This window comes from Cygnus olor, chromosome 7 (genome assembly GCF_009769625.2).
Source record: "Cygnus olor isolate bCygOlo1 chromosome 7, bCygOlo1.pri.v2, whole genome shotgun sequence".
NCBI classification, from domain to species: Eukaryota; Metazoa; Chordata; class Aves; order Anseriformes; family Anatidae; genus Cygnus; species Cygnus olor.
In genome coordinates, this window is record NC_049175.1 from 11,406,879 (window position 1) to 11,423,578 (window position 16,700).

General features: G+C 39.4%; 1 long non-coding RNA gene across 1 annotated transcript in view; it reads left to right on the forward strand.

Annotated features, from left to right (window-relative positions):
- Positions 1-16,700, forward strand: part of LOC121073570 — a 186,543-nt gene that overhangs the window by 121,420 nt on the left and 48,423 nt on the right. Inside the window, exons 2-4 of the long non-coding RNA XR_005821800.1 lie at positions 1,470-1,558; positions 9,287-9,341; positions 16,544-16,610. This is a non-coding gene — a long non-coding RNA (uncharacterized LOC121073570). The remainder of the gene's footprint in view (positions 1-1,469; positions 1,559-9,286; positions 9,342-16,543; positions 16,611-16,700) is intronic.

Below are 16,700 nucleotides of genomic sequence, written 5' to 3' on the forward strand. Positions count from 1 at the left end.
TTTTTTTTGTTCCCCTTCCTGTTACCATAGGGTTTTAAAATGCAAACAATTTTCCTTTGCTGTCAGCTTAGAGGTTCTAGAAAAGAAAATGGGAAAAAACTTTTTTCTTGTAAAAAAATCTGTTTGCTTTCTTTGTTTTTATCCATATTTAGAGCCATATGGAAATAGGAAAAAAATCAAATTTCTAAGTTAATTCAAGCATGAAATATGAAATATTTAAGGACTTGAAACACTTTGATCTTTTCCAGTGAAAATATCTATTTCATTATATAGAACTGATTGCTTATTTTCTGGCAATGTATTTTTTGTTTTAAAATACAGACTTGGAAAAGATGCATTTTGTCAAAAATTAACTATTTTTGACACAAGTCAAACTGTTTATTGGATTTAGGATAGATTGTAGCCTGAGAGACGAAGAAATGCTGGCATGCTCTGCAACTTTGATAATAACTTTCCCTTTTCGAGGTTAAAATGGGACACAGTCCTGGTGTTACTTCATCTGGAATATGCTTTTTTTCTTTCATTCTTGGTTACTCTAATGTTTTTATTTTTTTCTAAATGCAAACATGTATTAGTATAGAGATTCAAACCTTTATATCACAAATTCATGCATTTTGTGATGCCATCCCGGAAAGTCAAGTGAAAGTGAGCTGGGGAAGTCTGTTTTGTTTAAAGACAAAGGGGATGTTTTGTCTTTACCTCAGCGAGAAAAGGGAATCCCCTTTAAAATCTGTTTTGTTGGGGGAGATTCAGAGGTTCACGTTGTTTCACGTGTTTCACGTTGAGGTTTCAGATACAGTCTGAAAGTTGTTATACTTGAAGAATAATTCAGGAAATGCTGCATGGAAGAAAAAAAAAAGGTGCATAAATCTCAAGAAGAACACACGGCTGCTGAAAGTAATTTTAGGTTTCTTAATTGAGAAAGACATTTAGTGTTACCTGTTGAAGATCTGGGTTAACATAACAAATAATGGTGCTTGAACATGAGGTGATGAATGGGCTATATCTGGAGCGGGCAGGGGGATGGCGCACAGTCTTTCTTTGGCTTGAGCTGACGGGTTGCTAAGATGGTTGTGATGGGGTGTGAAGACAGCCTGTCTGTGTTTGCACACCAAGGCACCAGCCTAGCTCTGCTGCCTCAAGCTCTGCTGCTGGTTCCTTCCTAGCTCCATAGGTGTGTTAGCACCTGGCATTTAGAATGACCTTGTCTGTCATATTAGAACTGAGATCTCATGCCTAAATTGTTTCTTCGGTTGTATGATCAAGCTAAGCATAACTGCTTTCCTATGCAGTGACGCAACAAGAAATGGATCAGTAAGTAAGATTATCTGGGTAGCGTGAAGTTCAGACTTGCTGGTGCAGGTACTGTGGAAGACGCAAACATTGTTAGAGATGAATGAGTAAAATAAAATACAGGCCTGATCTGGCATACTAACGTGACTATTTTTTTTTCTTTCTTTTTTCAACAGGGAGCGAAATACCTCCAGGGAATATTATAAACTCTTCTGGTCAAGGTCCCTGTCTTTATGGTGAGTGGTACGACGTGATTTAAATAAAGGTGAATGAGTAGAAGAGACACCTGGTGGTCTCCCCAGAACACTTCAGTTTATCACTTAAGATTATTTATTCACTTCCACTCATAAATAAAATATTTAAGAAATCCCAGCAACTTAGAATGGATATTGAACATATTATACTCTTAATTAAAAGAATTACAAGGAATACTACTGAAAACAAAAAACATTAATTGGAAAAAAGCACTGCATAGGAAAGTGTTCATATTTCAATATTGCTGTGTGGTAAGTGTGGACTAAGCAAAGATCCTCCTACTTAGGGAGGAGATGATAACAGATTCTTTAGGATTTTTAAATAAATCTTAGAAATGATATGGGTGGTCCCATTTGACATGGACTTGTCAGTATCATCCTTAAGGACTCCCCAGACAGAGCAGTATTGTATTTTTCATTGATAATTTTAAACGAACAAGATGACATAGTAAATGGATGTCAGAAAAAAAAAAAGTTTTGAATTTAATGTTCATGATTAGAAAACTGGATTTTGTTAGTTACCTATTTTTCCAATTTCATGCATATGGCTACATGCCTTAGAGCTAGTGTGTAGGCACGGCAGCACTCAGTTTTCAGGCTCAAGGCTTCTACAATCTTATGTCGGGTGGCTTGCTGCAATGTGTAGGGGAAGTGGATTTTTTAAGAAATACGTTGCTGAGGGGGAAAAAAAGTCAACTGGCATCCTCGTTTAAAGTATCAGTAACTTACCGCAGTTACATAAACTATTCAGATCAGGTGTCATGTCTACATATGGCTTAACATACGTGATGGTTCAGAAATGATTGTGGTAGAAGTACTCAGAATTCTCCCCCTTGAGTAGTCTTCCCCCTAAAACCTAAAATGTCTTGTAACCTTCCAAAAATACGTTCAGATCAATGAAAAAATCTTCAGACTTAAAGCAGAAACCTCGGTATAGCAGGCAGCGGTGGGGTTCCTCTTTTTGTCCTTCAGGCCAAAGCAGGCAAATTGTGATGCTTGGAAACATTGGTCTTTGTGTCAAGTCCTGGCATCACTGTGCAACACTATTTGGTTGTTATGTTCTGACAGACTGTAGTAATGGGTCATTGTAACATGTTCCTTTTTTTCTTTTTTTTAATTATCAGACATCATGAACTTTTCATACTAGAAAGTTTCTTGGTTGTAAAGGCAGGATCATACTGAGCATTGCTGTAAAAATATAATCTTAAATACAGAGGCTTAGTGCATGTGACTGTAACTGGTATAATAGACCCAGAATTCAGTTACACCCAGTAAAAATTGTGATATAAGATAGCATGAAATCTTCACTTGTACACATGAAAATCTGAAGACCCTAGTTAAATTGTTTTTTTCTATTACTCATCACCCAGATTAAAGTGCTCTTCAACTAAACAATTTCATTTAAGTGCCCCTTTGTTTAAATACTGATTTGCAATATTCTTTTTTTCTTCTGATATGCATAATATTTTCATGTTTGAACAAATAGTAGAATCATAGAATGATACCATAGGCTGGAAAGGACCTTCAGAGCCGTTAAGTCCAACCACCAACGTGACTTTACCAAGTCCCACCACTAAACATCCTTCAATGCCACGTTCCAGTCATTCCTTAAATAGCTCTGGGGTGGGGACTCGACCATTTCTCCTGGTAGCCTGTTGCAATGCCTAACCACCCCTGCCATGAAGAAATTCTTCCTAACATCGAGTCTGAACCTTCACTGGCACAACTTGAGGATGTTTCCTCAAGTTTCTCTGGGCAACCTGTTCCAGTGCCTCACCACCACCTGAGTGAAGAAATATAAATCTTTTTCCATATAAAAAGATTTGCATTTCCTTTCAAAGAAAAGTGTGAATTCTTACTCTTGCCATCACGTTTTAATATTTTTAAAGTACCTTGATACTTACTTTTCCAAAGAGACCCAGGAGATGGGTTGGCTAGTTGAGCAATATTTATTACTGTATTGTGATTGGTGAGAGTTGAAAGGCTATCTATATATGCTAGTGAAGTAACTGCTCTGTCCCTTGTCCTTTGTAGCTTTTTTAGGGATCTGAAGAACCTCTTTTTCTTGCTACCTTGGAAATTCTGTTTTTAATGGTGGCTTATATCTGCCTCACAGTTTTGAAGTAAATGTATTGTGGCAGCCAACAAGCAGCCCTGACTGTTAAACAGGGGAGTGAGGTTTTGAAGAACCACTCCTTGGCTAACGCTTCCTGCAGGGAAACTCCATTTTCTCTTCATAGGAAGGCTGCTGTCCCTCCACATTGGGACAGAGTGAAACTTGGTGGCTAGCCAGCTTTTAAGAGCAGGGTCAGTTTGGGACTACTGTGCAGTGCTTGTAAGGGAGCACAAATAACCGCATGAGAGATTGGTAGCAGCATTTTGTAATGCTGGTTAGAGCTTAAATATAGAAAGGTAAGGCAGCCTTCATGAGAACGTGGGATGAGGTCAATAAGCAGGTCACAAAGTAGTCGAAGTTTCGAAGATTCGTTTATCCTGAAGTCCAAAGGAGAAGCCTACACTCGTGCAAGCATTTTGAAGTAGAATTAAGAAATCTCACAGGACATCCATATTCTTTTCAGTTGGATAATTGTTTGGTGTGAGCTTTCTTTTATAAACTTAAAATGCAAGTCTTAACATTGGAGATTTTAACTTCAAAAAAAATCCATTTCTATATTTGATAGAATGGTTGTCTGTTTTTTTACTACTTGTGAAAACAAAAGTAGAATTAATGCTCTCCAATACCTATAGGACTGTGTAGGTGTAGCATTGTGTAGTGATGATAATATCCAGAATTAGGGACTAGTATGCAGTATTTCTTATTCCTGTTAGAAAAATGGGAACATCTTGGGTTTTTGAGGTTCAACCAGCTCCTTAATCTAAATTTTTCCTTTCCAAGTAGAAGGGGTGATTGAAAAACTTTGTCAGAAGTGAGAGTTTCACACGTTTTTCTGGTACTGATGTCCTTTCAAGCCCTTTTTTCAAAATCATACAAATACTATCACCCTGTCAGCTCACAGACTATAATTCTGTGAAAAAAATTAAACTCCAAACATATGGAGGCTACAGAATGACAAAATGTTTACCTCTTGAAGAATGTGAATTAATAATATGTAAACTTTACAGAAACACCTAAAAATCACACTCTGGATCACACGGTTGCTAGTCTGAAGTATTAAAAATCATTACTGGCTTGAAGTGATGTGGGTTTTCTTTTTTAAACTAGCATCTGTTTGCCATCTCTAGTTAGCCTTTAGAGTTCCTTCATCAAGTTTTACTTTATATAGCCTTGTTGAGTGGAAATTTCGCTACAGTGTCTATGCTACTTTTCAGTATTGATCACATGAATGAGGAATGGGAATTTCAAAAGAAAAGAAAATGAAATAGTGTGCAGTTGTGTGGTTATTGGCAGTGCCAAGATAACTGAAAGTCAAGAATGTAACATGCACAAGACAGAAGAGAGAACCTCAAGTGCATGTGCTGCTCTTTTGCGAAATATGGTGTTATTTCTGTAGCGAGGTATCACAGGATCCTGATCTCTGTATCGTTGCATCTTGCAAATAAAGTATTGTTTTTTTCATACAATGAAATGTCAATATCTGAATTCAGATTTACTGTGCAGCTTCACACTGCAGTTACTAAAGGACATAGGCTCAAGACAGTGAGAAAATTAGCTTGCAAAAGCTCAGTGTAAATTCATTTTTTTCAGTATCCTTGGAATAAATACTGCACAGAAAACGCAAATGTATGTTTCCAGACATGACCTTACTTTTGTTTGCTTGGTTCTTGAAAGGAACCATTTTTGCCTCTGGTGAGACGAGCAGCAGTGGGATCCAGCCCCGTGTACTGGAGCCTTGGTATTTTAAGGGTGCTAAGAGGCATAGTTACCATAGATTTAAATCTGCTTTGAGGTGAATCTTTCCATGATAAATCCTGTGACTATGATTCTGTCCTCTCTTGAAAGTTTTAGTATCTCAGTGACATACACATTTTTAAACATACCTATTTGTTACTTCTTTAGATTGAGTAAGCATATTGTTGAATCCTGACTTGAGGAAATGTGATTTTTAAACATTGTTTTTATAACGAACTATTTTCATACCTTTATAATGACTCGCTATTTCTTTCCCACATGGCATCTTTTCTTTCAGAGCCAGGGATATTTTCAGTGTGGTGTACTGACATTTCTTCACAGTCCAAAAGAATTGCTTTGAGAGGCATTTTGATAAGATTCTTAAGTGAATGAAAAGATTGAACACAAGCAAAGAAATGTATTAAGCTCCTTACTTTAATCCTTACTAAGTCATTTAAATGTATGTATATTTGCATGTGAAAGCTGCTGTATTATCATTCCAGTAGAACTGTTGATATAAATAATGCCAGTCACTGTCTTAACTTCTATTTTATTTTTAGATGGAGAAGCCTCTCTGGAGAAACATCAATTCCTATTTAATTGCCTTAGAATTTTACGGATAGAGATGAACCCATTAATGAATCATGCATTGCTGTGAACTGATAGGATTGCTGAAATGCCATATCGTCTAAAATTGCCATCTTTGAAAACAAAAGATTAAAAAAAAAACAAACTTGTCTGTCTTCAAGAAGCACCGCTATATATATGTAATACAAAACCTTGGTTGTTAATGTTGAAAAGCTTTATTTGTTGGGGAATAACATTGACACTTCTGTGTTATTGTGTCTGTACGTGTGGTTACGTACCTTAGTAGAGCTTTTGGCAGTTACAGGGTGGAATGACAGAAAAGCTGATGATGTTTTCAGCTATGTTAAAGAAACAGTAGGACAGGCTTGCATAGGGAGATGAAGAGCTGCAGTTTCCCCACTTGGAGCAAAACTGGGGCATCCAAATGTTCTCAAGCAGGTATTAAGGACACACAGTGAAACTTCAGCTTCATCATAAGGGTTGGAGGTCTACGAAGGACAGATGCATGAGTTGTTCCCAGACATACCGTAGCTGAATGAGTTCTTAGAGATAGGTAGTAAGGGAGGGGCACGGGACTGCGCCTGGCTGGAAAGGGAATGAGAAACAGTCTTTAAAGAACTATTTAAGGAAGGAGAAGTTGGGAAGAGAGAATTGAAAACTTGAGAGTATCCTATTCCCAAGTACAGGAAATTTAACCTCATCTTTCAGTTCTTGATTTATTTCTCCATTTGTGATGTGAAGACTAGAAAATCATAATCTCCTGTGTAACAGTTGTACTCTGCCTATCAGTCAGAAGATGTACAGAAGTGTTACTCCTTTTGTACTGTTACAACTTCCAAAAATTAACAATGATAAGGAACTGATTATAGTTACTTATCTGTTTTGTAATCCATCTTGATTTCTTAATTTGGACATGTTACTGAAGATAGAATTTACCACCTCAAGGTTAGATGGAACTGTAGATTTAGTGGCTTTTCTTTTTTTCCAAGAAAATGTCAAGAAGAGGACAAGAATTTGTAGGTAATCATAAAGTAGAACTAGGCCTTTAGTCAGTGTGCTCTCTTCACAGACACTAATGCCTTGAAAGCATCTCGGACTTCTATGCTGATGCCCTTAAGTACATCACAGAGGAGGAAATCAATGAGGCGGTGATTTTTGAGGAACTCACAGATGGAAATCTTACCCAGGTGGCCTGGTTGCCTCTTCAGAAGTGTCTCTAGAGCAGAGAAATCCATCAAAGACCTAACAGTAGGGAGGGGCAGCTGTACAGTGCAGGCTGTTCTACTGAGCATGCTACGTTTGATCTAAGCTTTTCGGAGTGAAGAGGGAAAGTCAAGGGGAGGAAGGGGAAATCTTTGGAACTGTTGTTCTGAAGCAGCTCTCCAAGAACATGGGGGAATGCTATTTGAAGACAAATAGTTTGGTTATCTTTGTGCTGAGCATTAATAGGGGGAGCCTTGGGTAAAGTTACTCATGTTATTTTCCTTTCCAAATGGAAAGTCCAAAATCGTTACAGTTAGCAGCTGCTCCCTTTAAAAGCAAAGGACTAAGAAAAACAGTTTCACCCAAACAGAAACAGAGTACATAGCAAGTGACAAAAAAGGAGTAAATAAGGTGTAAAATGAAAATATAATATTCCTTGTTTTGATTATATTAAATGATAGAGGGAGAAAGAAGGATTTTCCTTTGTCCAGGAAGAAATCATGGAGTGCTTTAACACAGAAGAGGCCTCTTAGCATGTTTGCTACCACCTTGAACTGACAAGGACAGAAAATCTTTGACTTTCACAGGTTATGAAAACCACAATTACTGTTTGATCTTTCTTAGTTGTTCTGTTTAGGCATAGCCAAGATGAGATTTCCCTGTCCTGATTCGCTATCACATCAGGTTACAGGAGAGAGTCTGTGCTGTAAAGAACAGCCTTTGGATAGAACCCCCATTTGGTTGGAGTTTGGTTGAAACTCCCAGGTTGCATTAATTCTGGACTTAGAAGGTTTTGTAATCAATGTAATGTATTGAGAGAGAAGGGCCACAGATATGATCTTGCAAGGTTTTACTGAAAGCGTGTCCTCCCGTGCCCCCACCCCCCTCCAAGTATTCCATATAAACAGATGAGTTTGTCCTGTATTACCTACTAGATGCTCAGACGTGCTCGAGAACTGAATTGCGTTTCACGGAGGCTGAAATTTCTAGTGTTACAGTGATCTCTGAAAGCCTAGTAAAAGGCAAATGTTGCAAGTGTGTTAACTAGGCAATTAGATGTGGAGATATAATCCCTGAAAATACGACTCTGGTTCTAATGATAGATATACTTGAGACAAAACAGATGTTTTGTTTTGAGGATTTTTATCCACAGATACCTTACATTGAAGAAAGGATTTAAGACTCTACAGATGGTAAAGCTACGTCTTAAATGAACGTGGGCTACTTAAGGATATATTTATTTTTTGATTTGAATGAGTAAATCTTAGAACAGGTATTGAGAATAAAATACTACATTCATTTCCAGACTGTATGTATACGCTTAGATTCCTTCTTTTCCATTTCGTTATCTTTGGCTGTACGGGCTTTGGGCATTTCCTTTTTCATCTTGGAAGTTTTCTTTCGATCTTTTTGTATCTATCAAGGAAGTACATGGTAGCTACTGGTAAAGAAACCTTATTTAGAATGATGCTAGCATGCCAGCAAATACTTTTTAGTAGAAATCAGTATGAGGCCAAGAAGCCTCAAAACTGCACAAATAAATTATCATTTCTCTCACAAGTGTCTTACTTTCCTACTTTTAGTCAGTTCTAATGTGCTTTTAGAAAAAAAAACAGTATTCTTTTAATGTCCTATTTTGACTTGAAAACAAAGGGGTTTGTTTTTATAGTCTAAAATTGCTGTTTTAGGTCACGAGCCATTTATGAAGGGAATTACTCTAATATATGATGTTTTTAATATCTTCATGTGCCTACTGATTGAAGGATTATTGCACATCCTTTCCATAGTTCTAAAATTATTTGCTGATTGTATGCCAGTTTCATCAGAGTAGTGTAAATGTAAAGAAAACTGCATGCTGATCAACAGATCTGCCTTGTACCTATTTCACTAATTCAGTCATTCAGAAACTCAGTGTGATGATGGCCAGTTATTGATGTCTTGAAATTTGTCTATTTCACCTAAAATATGTAGATACAATGTTGAGAGAATACTAATACGACTTGGCAAAAGAACTCTCAAACCATAAAGTACTGTGAGTTGTTACAGTAGTGCCCCATGGCACATCACTGTGATTTGATGCTGTTTTTCATTCTTACAGGCCCGCTTGTATTCAATGAGGTTAAAGAAGTTCCGAGATCGCACCCAAGAAAACAGTGTTTTTCTTTTTTGTTTTTATAATCTTGATTTTTTTTTTCTTGGCTATTTGTGTTTTTCTAGATTGGGTGTTACCTAATGGTCTGCAGAGGGACTTGATTCTGTGCTTTAGCCATATGAATTTCAGTCAATACAATTAATTTAGCTGTGCAAGTTTTTAATACTTTCTGCAATGAGAATGTGTCCGAGCCCACTGTAAGTTGTACATAAATTTTCCTGAAGTTAGTGCTGTGTTTTCTAGATCAGTCTTTCTAGATGGAACTAAATGATGGGGAACTTGAAGCACTTACGAATATTTGTAACCTAAGCATAATTTTTATTCCGATCTGTGTATGTCCCTCATTTCTTTGGTGATGGCTGAATTAATTTAGTAATTACTTCCCTCTCTATTGACTACTTGAGTAATTACTAGAATAATCGTTAAAGTAATTACTTCTTTGTTGACCAAGAGCAGTCTTGTTGGTAAAAATCCATACATGTTAGCAAATCAAAATTTGAAAGCTTTTCTGGTACACAACTGGTTCACCAGAGAAAATTTAAGGAGTTACATGATGAAGTGCATCCAAGTGGGGAGTGCACTTTCCCTGGTCCCCTGCACAGGCACTGTGCCCCTGCTTTCTTTTCTTCTCAGCCTACTGCGTGTCTCAGGTCAGTTGGAAAGAAAAGGCAAATTCCCTGAGCTGGGTAGCATAGTAATTCACAATGATTAGAAGCTCTCACACCATAGGTATTGGATTGTTCTTTAGAATAAGACAGCCTGAGTGCTGAAAATGTTGATTTTGTGTGGACTGTCTCATGCAGAGTTAGCCCAATGGCCTTTTGTGAGAAAACTACTAATAAATTAGTAAATGAGAACTTGTAACAGTCAATACTTACACACTTGATTCAGTAGAGCTCTTCAGTAGAAACTGAAGTGATTCAGTGAATTGGGACTTCAGTTCTCCACAAAAGGCACACTGTGTTGTTAGTGGAGCAGGGCTTTCCCAATGACATGATGGTACCTTTTTGACCAAATACTTAGAATCATAGAATATCCCGAGTTGGAAGGGACCCGTGAGGATCATCAAGTCCAACTCCTGGCACCGCACAGGTCTGCCCAAAAGTTTAGACCATGTGACTAAGTGCACAGTCCAATTGCTTCTTAAATTCAGACAGGCTTGGTGCAGTGACTACTTCACTGGGGAGCCCGTTCCAGTATGCAACCACCCTCTCGGTGAAGAACCTCTTCCTGATGTCCAGCCTAAACTTCCTCTGCCTCAGCTTAACACCGTTCCCACGGGTCCTGTCACTGGTGATAACGGAGAATAGGTCCCCTGCCCCTCCACTCCCCCTCGCGAGGAAGTTGTAGACCGCGATGAGGTCCCCCCTCAGCCTCCTCTTCTTCAGGCTGAACAGGCCCAGTGACCTCAGCCGCTCCCCATATGTCTTCCCCTCTAGGCCCTTCACCATCTTTGTCGCCTTCCTCTGGACACTCTCTAACAGTTTAATGTCCTTTTTGTACTGTGGTGCCCAGAACTGCACACAGTACTCGAGGTGAGGCCGCACCAGTGCAGAGTAGAGCGGGACAATCACTTCCCTCGACCGACTAGCGATGCCGTGCTTGATGCATCCCAGGATACGGTTGGCCCTCCTGGCTGCCAGGGCACACTGCTGGCTCGTATTCAACTTGCTGTCAACCACAACCCCCAGATCCCTCTCTGCGGGGCTGCTCTCCAGCGTCTCGTCGCCCAGTCTGTACGTATAGCCAGGGTTGCCCCATCCCAGGTGCAGGACCCGGCAGTTGCTTTTGTTAAACTTCATGTGGTTGGTGATCGCCCGGCTCTCCAATCTGTCCAGATCTCTCTGCAAGGCCTTTCCACCCTCATCCGAGTCCACAACTCCTCCAAGTTTGGTGTTGTTGGCAACTTTGCTCAGAACACGTTCTAGTCCTACATCCAAATCATTTATAAAAACATTGAAGAGGACTGGCCCTAAAATGGAGCCTTGAGGGACCCCACTAGTGACCACCTGACAGCCAGATGTGGCCCCATTTACCACAACCCTTTGAGGCCTGCCCGTCAGCCAATTGCTCACCCATCGTATGATGTTTTTTGTTAAGTTGTATGCTGGACATTTTGTCCAGTAGGATCCTATGGGAAACCATGTCAAAAGCTTTGCTGAAGTCCAAAAAGATCACATCAGCTGGTTTCCCTTGATCGACTAGATGGGTGATATTATCATAAAAAGAAATCAAATTTGTTAGGTAGGACCTACCCCTCATGAATCCACGTTGGCTGGGACCAATGACTGCATTGTCCCCCAGGTGCGCTTCAATAACTTCAAGGATCATCCTCTCCATAATTTTACCAGGCACTGACGTGAGACTGACAGGCCTGTAATTGCTAGGGTCTTCGTTCTTGCCCTTCTTGAAAATTGGCACAGCATTTGCCAGCTTCCAGTCCAATGGGACCTCTCCAGATTCCCAAGATCGTTGAAAAATAATTGAGAGAGGTCCCGCGATGACGTCAGCCATCTCTTTAAGCACCCTGGGATGAATTCCATCTGGACCCATGGGTGTGTATGGATCCAGGTGAAGCAGCAAATCCCGCACACGTTCAGGGTCGGTTGGGAGTTTGTCATTCCCACCGTCATGGTCCTCCAGCTCAGGGTACCCTGGGTCCCGAAGTCCATCACCAGTGTTGAAGACAGAGGCGAAGAAGGCATTAAACGTCTCTGCTTTGCATGTGTCATTGTCTGTGAGGAGACCCTCCCCATCTAGTAGCGGACCTATGTTTTATTTAGTTCTCCTTTTTCTGTTCACATATCTAAAAAAACCCTTTTTATTGTCTCCCACAGACATGGCCAGCTTCAACTCTAGTTGGGCTTTGGCCACACGAATTTTCTCCCTACAAACACGAACAGCATCCCTGTATTCCTTCCTCATCGCCTGACCCTCCTTCCAGCAGCCGTACACTTTCTTTTTTCACCTAAGCTCCAGTAGAAGTTCCCTGGTCAGCCAGGCCGGCCTTCTGCCCCGCTTGCCTGACTTCCGATATTTTGGAATTGCCTGATGTTGTACTTTTAGGAGGCAGTGCTTAAAGATGGACGCCAATGTCTTCAAAAGCAGTTTCCCAGGGGACCTTGCTGACTAGTTCCCTGAGCAGCCTGAAGTCTGCTTTCCCCATATCCAGGGCTGAAGTTTTGGTGGCAGTTTTCCTTCTGTCACCATAAATTCTAAATTCAACCACTTCATGGTCACTATGACTGAGACGGCCGCCAATTGCCACGTCTCCCACAAGAAACTCTCTGTTCTCCAGCAACAGATCTAGGAGGGCACCTTTCCTAGTTGGCTCTCTGAGCACCTGCACCAAGAAGGTGAATGGTGATACTTGAATGGTGATACTTGAATGGTGATAGTAGGAAAATCAAAGTCCTCCTTCTGCCTTTGAGTGAACTTGCAAAGCAGCAAAATTTAGCTACTAATGTGTTTTCTTCTTTTTTAAGCTTAATGTTTTAAATCAAATAAAGCTGTCCTTTGTTCATGATCTGAATGAGGACATGGTCCTCATTATTACACAGCAGCATATCTTTGCGAAGCCTTCAGCTTGGCATGTTAGTATATATGCTGTCTCTAGGTTTCCCTGCAGCTTTGAAGAAAACTTGAACTTACTCCACTAAACATTAGTGAAGTATCAGCCAACTTGCCATTTTAGGCATCCTGCCTAAGAAATTTGAAAGTGCAGTCATGGGTGGGCATTGAAAATGCTCTGGCTGACAGAGAGATCCTCGTGTCTCACATGACAGAGAGCATCACAGTAGCATAGTTGTGGTATTCTGAGGGGAATTTCCCAGCACTTAAATGTTTCTTTTGGGTAAAGGATTGGAAAGAGATCTCACCTAGTAAATGTTCCGTTGTGTTTAACTTTGAAAATCTGAGTCCTGACAGTCTTTCTGTTGACTCTGTCTTCCATTAGCTTATTCTTAGCTATAGAGTCCTCCAAGTTTATTTTTCAAAGAGGTAGTATATGTAAATAACACGTTATTCACGAGCACATATGTTTTGAGATTGCCATATATAATAAGGAGGACTACAACTTCTCTGATAATGATTTACTCAGGAAATGTAACCATTTTATCTTACCAACTGACACACTCTGCTGTAAAGCATGCAGAAATCCTCCCAGATGATGGCTGGAGTTCTTTTTCTAGCTGTCAAAGACTTGTCAAGCGTTTGCATTTACAGTAAGGCTGGTTAATAAGATACTGTATCTGACTTACCTGTGGGTTGCCGATTAGTTTGGTGTTTATGTAAAGGCATTTGGAAAGGATTGTAGTGCTACAGAGGTTGTCTAATAAATGAATGTGGAAAAATCAGGTTACAGCAGTCAAAAGCCAATATCGCAAACTGTACTGGGCCGTTTTCAACCCTTTCAGGTTTCTGGGAAAAAAAATAACTCCTCCGTTTCATTTCAGTGTTTTCCCTGAGTACAGCACTACTCTTATTTCAGTTTTATGGTTATCTGCGGTGCTTGGAGGTCAGCCAGTTTGACCAGAGAGGTACAGCCAGGCCATTTTGTAATCCTGAGGTACTTAGCACTGAAGATTCCCTGCAAAGATTACAGTACTGAATTGAAATTACTCTCCATATGTCAAAAATATGTTAAATGCCTTGTGCTTGAAAGGGGCAGCTGGTAGGGCAGAAAGTATTTTATCTACATTGAGTTAAGATTGGTCTAATTGTCCACATTAGCAATCAGGGAAGGCATCATAGGAAAATGGAGAGTGAAGGAAATGGAAATAAAAATCCATCAGGAGTGTTGATTTCGAGGCTCCTAGCAGCTAGCCTTTCGAGGCAGCTAGCCTTACCTTTGAATTAGGGAAGGGGAGTGTCCTTTGTGGGTTTAGGAGGGAGGGAGAAAGGGGGTCCGGTAACCAAAATACTATAGCAATAGTTGGCTGTATAATTTTACAGGAGTATCATAGAATATTTGAATAAAAGGCTCACGATGATAGCTTAGCATTAAATTTGTAATGAAGTGTGCTCTTTAGTTGTAGCCCTTTCATAATATGAAGCTACTAAATACTACAGTTGTTGTTGACTTGATTTTCATTTTTAGAGAATACAGAAGCAATAAAAACCTTTAGTGGCTTTCTTTCTTTTTAATAAAGCTTTTCTGAATAAAGTGCATTTTTAATCTCCTATAGCAAATAAGATTGTATAATTCTTACGAGTTTCAAAATGCCCTAAAAGTTAGTTTCATAGCTGTTCCATCACTTTTCTCTAGCTGGTTACCTATATTGTAGCTTTTTATTGTAACTTTTGTTAGGTCAGTGTTTAAAAACAGTAATGACTTAGAAATGGCTTTAAAGATTAATAGCCCCATTTGGGTGATGTACAGTGATTTATAAAAATCGTGCTAACTGATTTTTTGTGTTTGTGATGAACACATGTACAATTACAATAACAAAAAAGACAGGTTTTTAGTCTGAAATAAAGTTATATATATAAACTTAATTTCCTAAGGTCTATTACTACTGTCATGATAAAAGGGCCCCCACCCACAATATCAATTTTCTTCCTAACGTAATATTTTTTTTCTTGAACTTTGTGTTGGCCTAACAGTAGTGCAGTAATTTGAACTGGGTTACCTTCTTGCCAGTGGCCGTAAGTGGTTATCTAGAAAAACCTAATAAAGTTGGTGATAACAGGGATATAGACAATAAAAATCCTAGTAAACCTTTCTTCTTTAAAATATGCCTTTCAGGAGGCATGGAAGCTGTCTAGAAAATGGCAGTTTAGTAACATGCAGCGGAGTGTATTCTACGAACTGATGTCATCTAGGGAGAGAGAGAAGGTAGATGTCTATGTGTGCCAGCCGTAACAGGCTGTTCTTGTTGACTTAAAAGTTCTTCCACTTACTTCATTGTGCACCAATTTCTAGAATAAAGGCAATATTAGCCCTCTGGAAATGAAACAAAATAAGGAAATGGGATTTCTGCGGGTTGCTGCATTCTGAGGTCAATTTTAATGCTTTCTGGGGTCTCAAATTACTGTTCTGATGCAGTCAGACTCAACTTACCTGTTATCTCTTATTCAGGACATCCAAGCTATCTTTTATTCACTACATACTGCATCAAAAATAAACTTGCTTCCGTTTGAGAAACAAATACTGTGTTCAAGGAAAAAATAATCTGTATCTGGTAAGCATGAAGTTTATTCATGGAATTTGAACAAACCTTTTCTTCTGGTCCCCGTTCTGCATTGAGTCAAGACATCAGCTAATTTCCTTAGGCTCTGTTGGGGAGGCCATTCTTTAATGTTTGAGCCTTTTCCTGTTCTCCCTATGCCTGTGGTAAGGTTGGCAGCCATTTGTTACTGTATCTTAGATATTTGTGGAAGTAACACTCCTAAACCATTCAACCAGGAAAATAAGCATGAAGTACATGTGAAAGTTTCTTAGGATACAGAAAATGAAGAGAAATGGGGAGATTGGTGGGAAAACTAGGTGTTTGATCAGAGCAGAGGCAAGATTGGCAACATTTGGTTTCTGGTTTGTTACATAGGCACTGGAGTTAAGATAAACTCCAAATAATAAAACTGTAGAGGCTATAGAGCATGACCTGTTTGTATGTTCTTACAGGCCCTGTCAGCAACTACATGCTGCAGTCAATTCAAGACATACCATTAGAGGGTAGATTCAGATTAGATGTTAGGAAGAAATTATTCACTCAGAGGGTGCTGAGGCACTGGCACAGGCTGCCCGAAGAAGCTGTGGCTTCCCCATCCCTGGGGGTATTCAAGGCCAGGCTGGATGGGGCTTTGGGCAGCCTGGGCTGGTGGGAGGTCTCCCTGCCCAAGGTAGGGGGTTGGAACTGGATGAACTTTACAGACTCTTCCAACCCAAACTGTTCTATTAGTCCCATTCCAACATCAAAGGTTTTAAGAGTGAAGAAGTCTGCTTTGACTGTGCCTTCACATAGTCAGGTAAGCACAACAACAAGAAGCCATCTGATGGGATACAGTGATCACAGTGGCATAGAAAAATCAGAGAGAAATACATTGCTTATACTATTTGTCTACTTACGCTCTGATATCATTGTGTTCTCAAAATCTAGTTTTCTCAAATAAAAGAGATTCAAAAGTAAATCACTTACCATAGAATCATTCTATAAATCACTTTAAAAAATATATTTTTTTAATACTCTAATACATTTATTTCAGATTATCCAAAGATGATGTGTCTTTGCTCAGATTTCATACCGCCATGGATGAGTGCTGTCTGTAACAGGTACCAGTCAGTCTGAGAGTCACTTTATTTGTTGCAGTGGAGTTGAAAATAATTCTAACCTTTTCAGGTCAAATTTTTATTCCAAAAGTT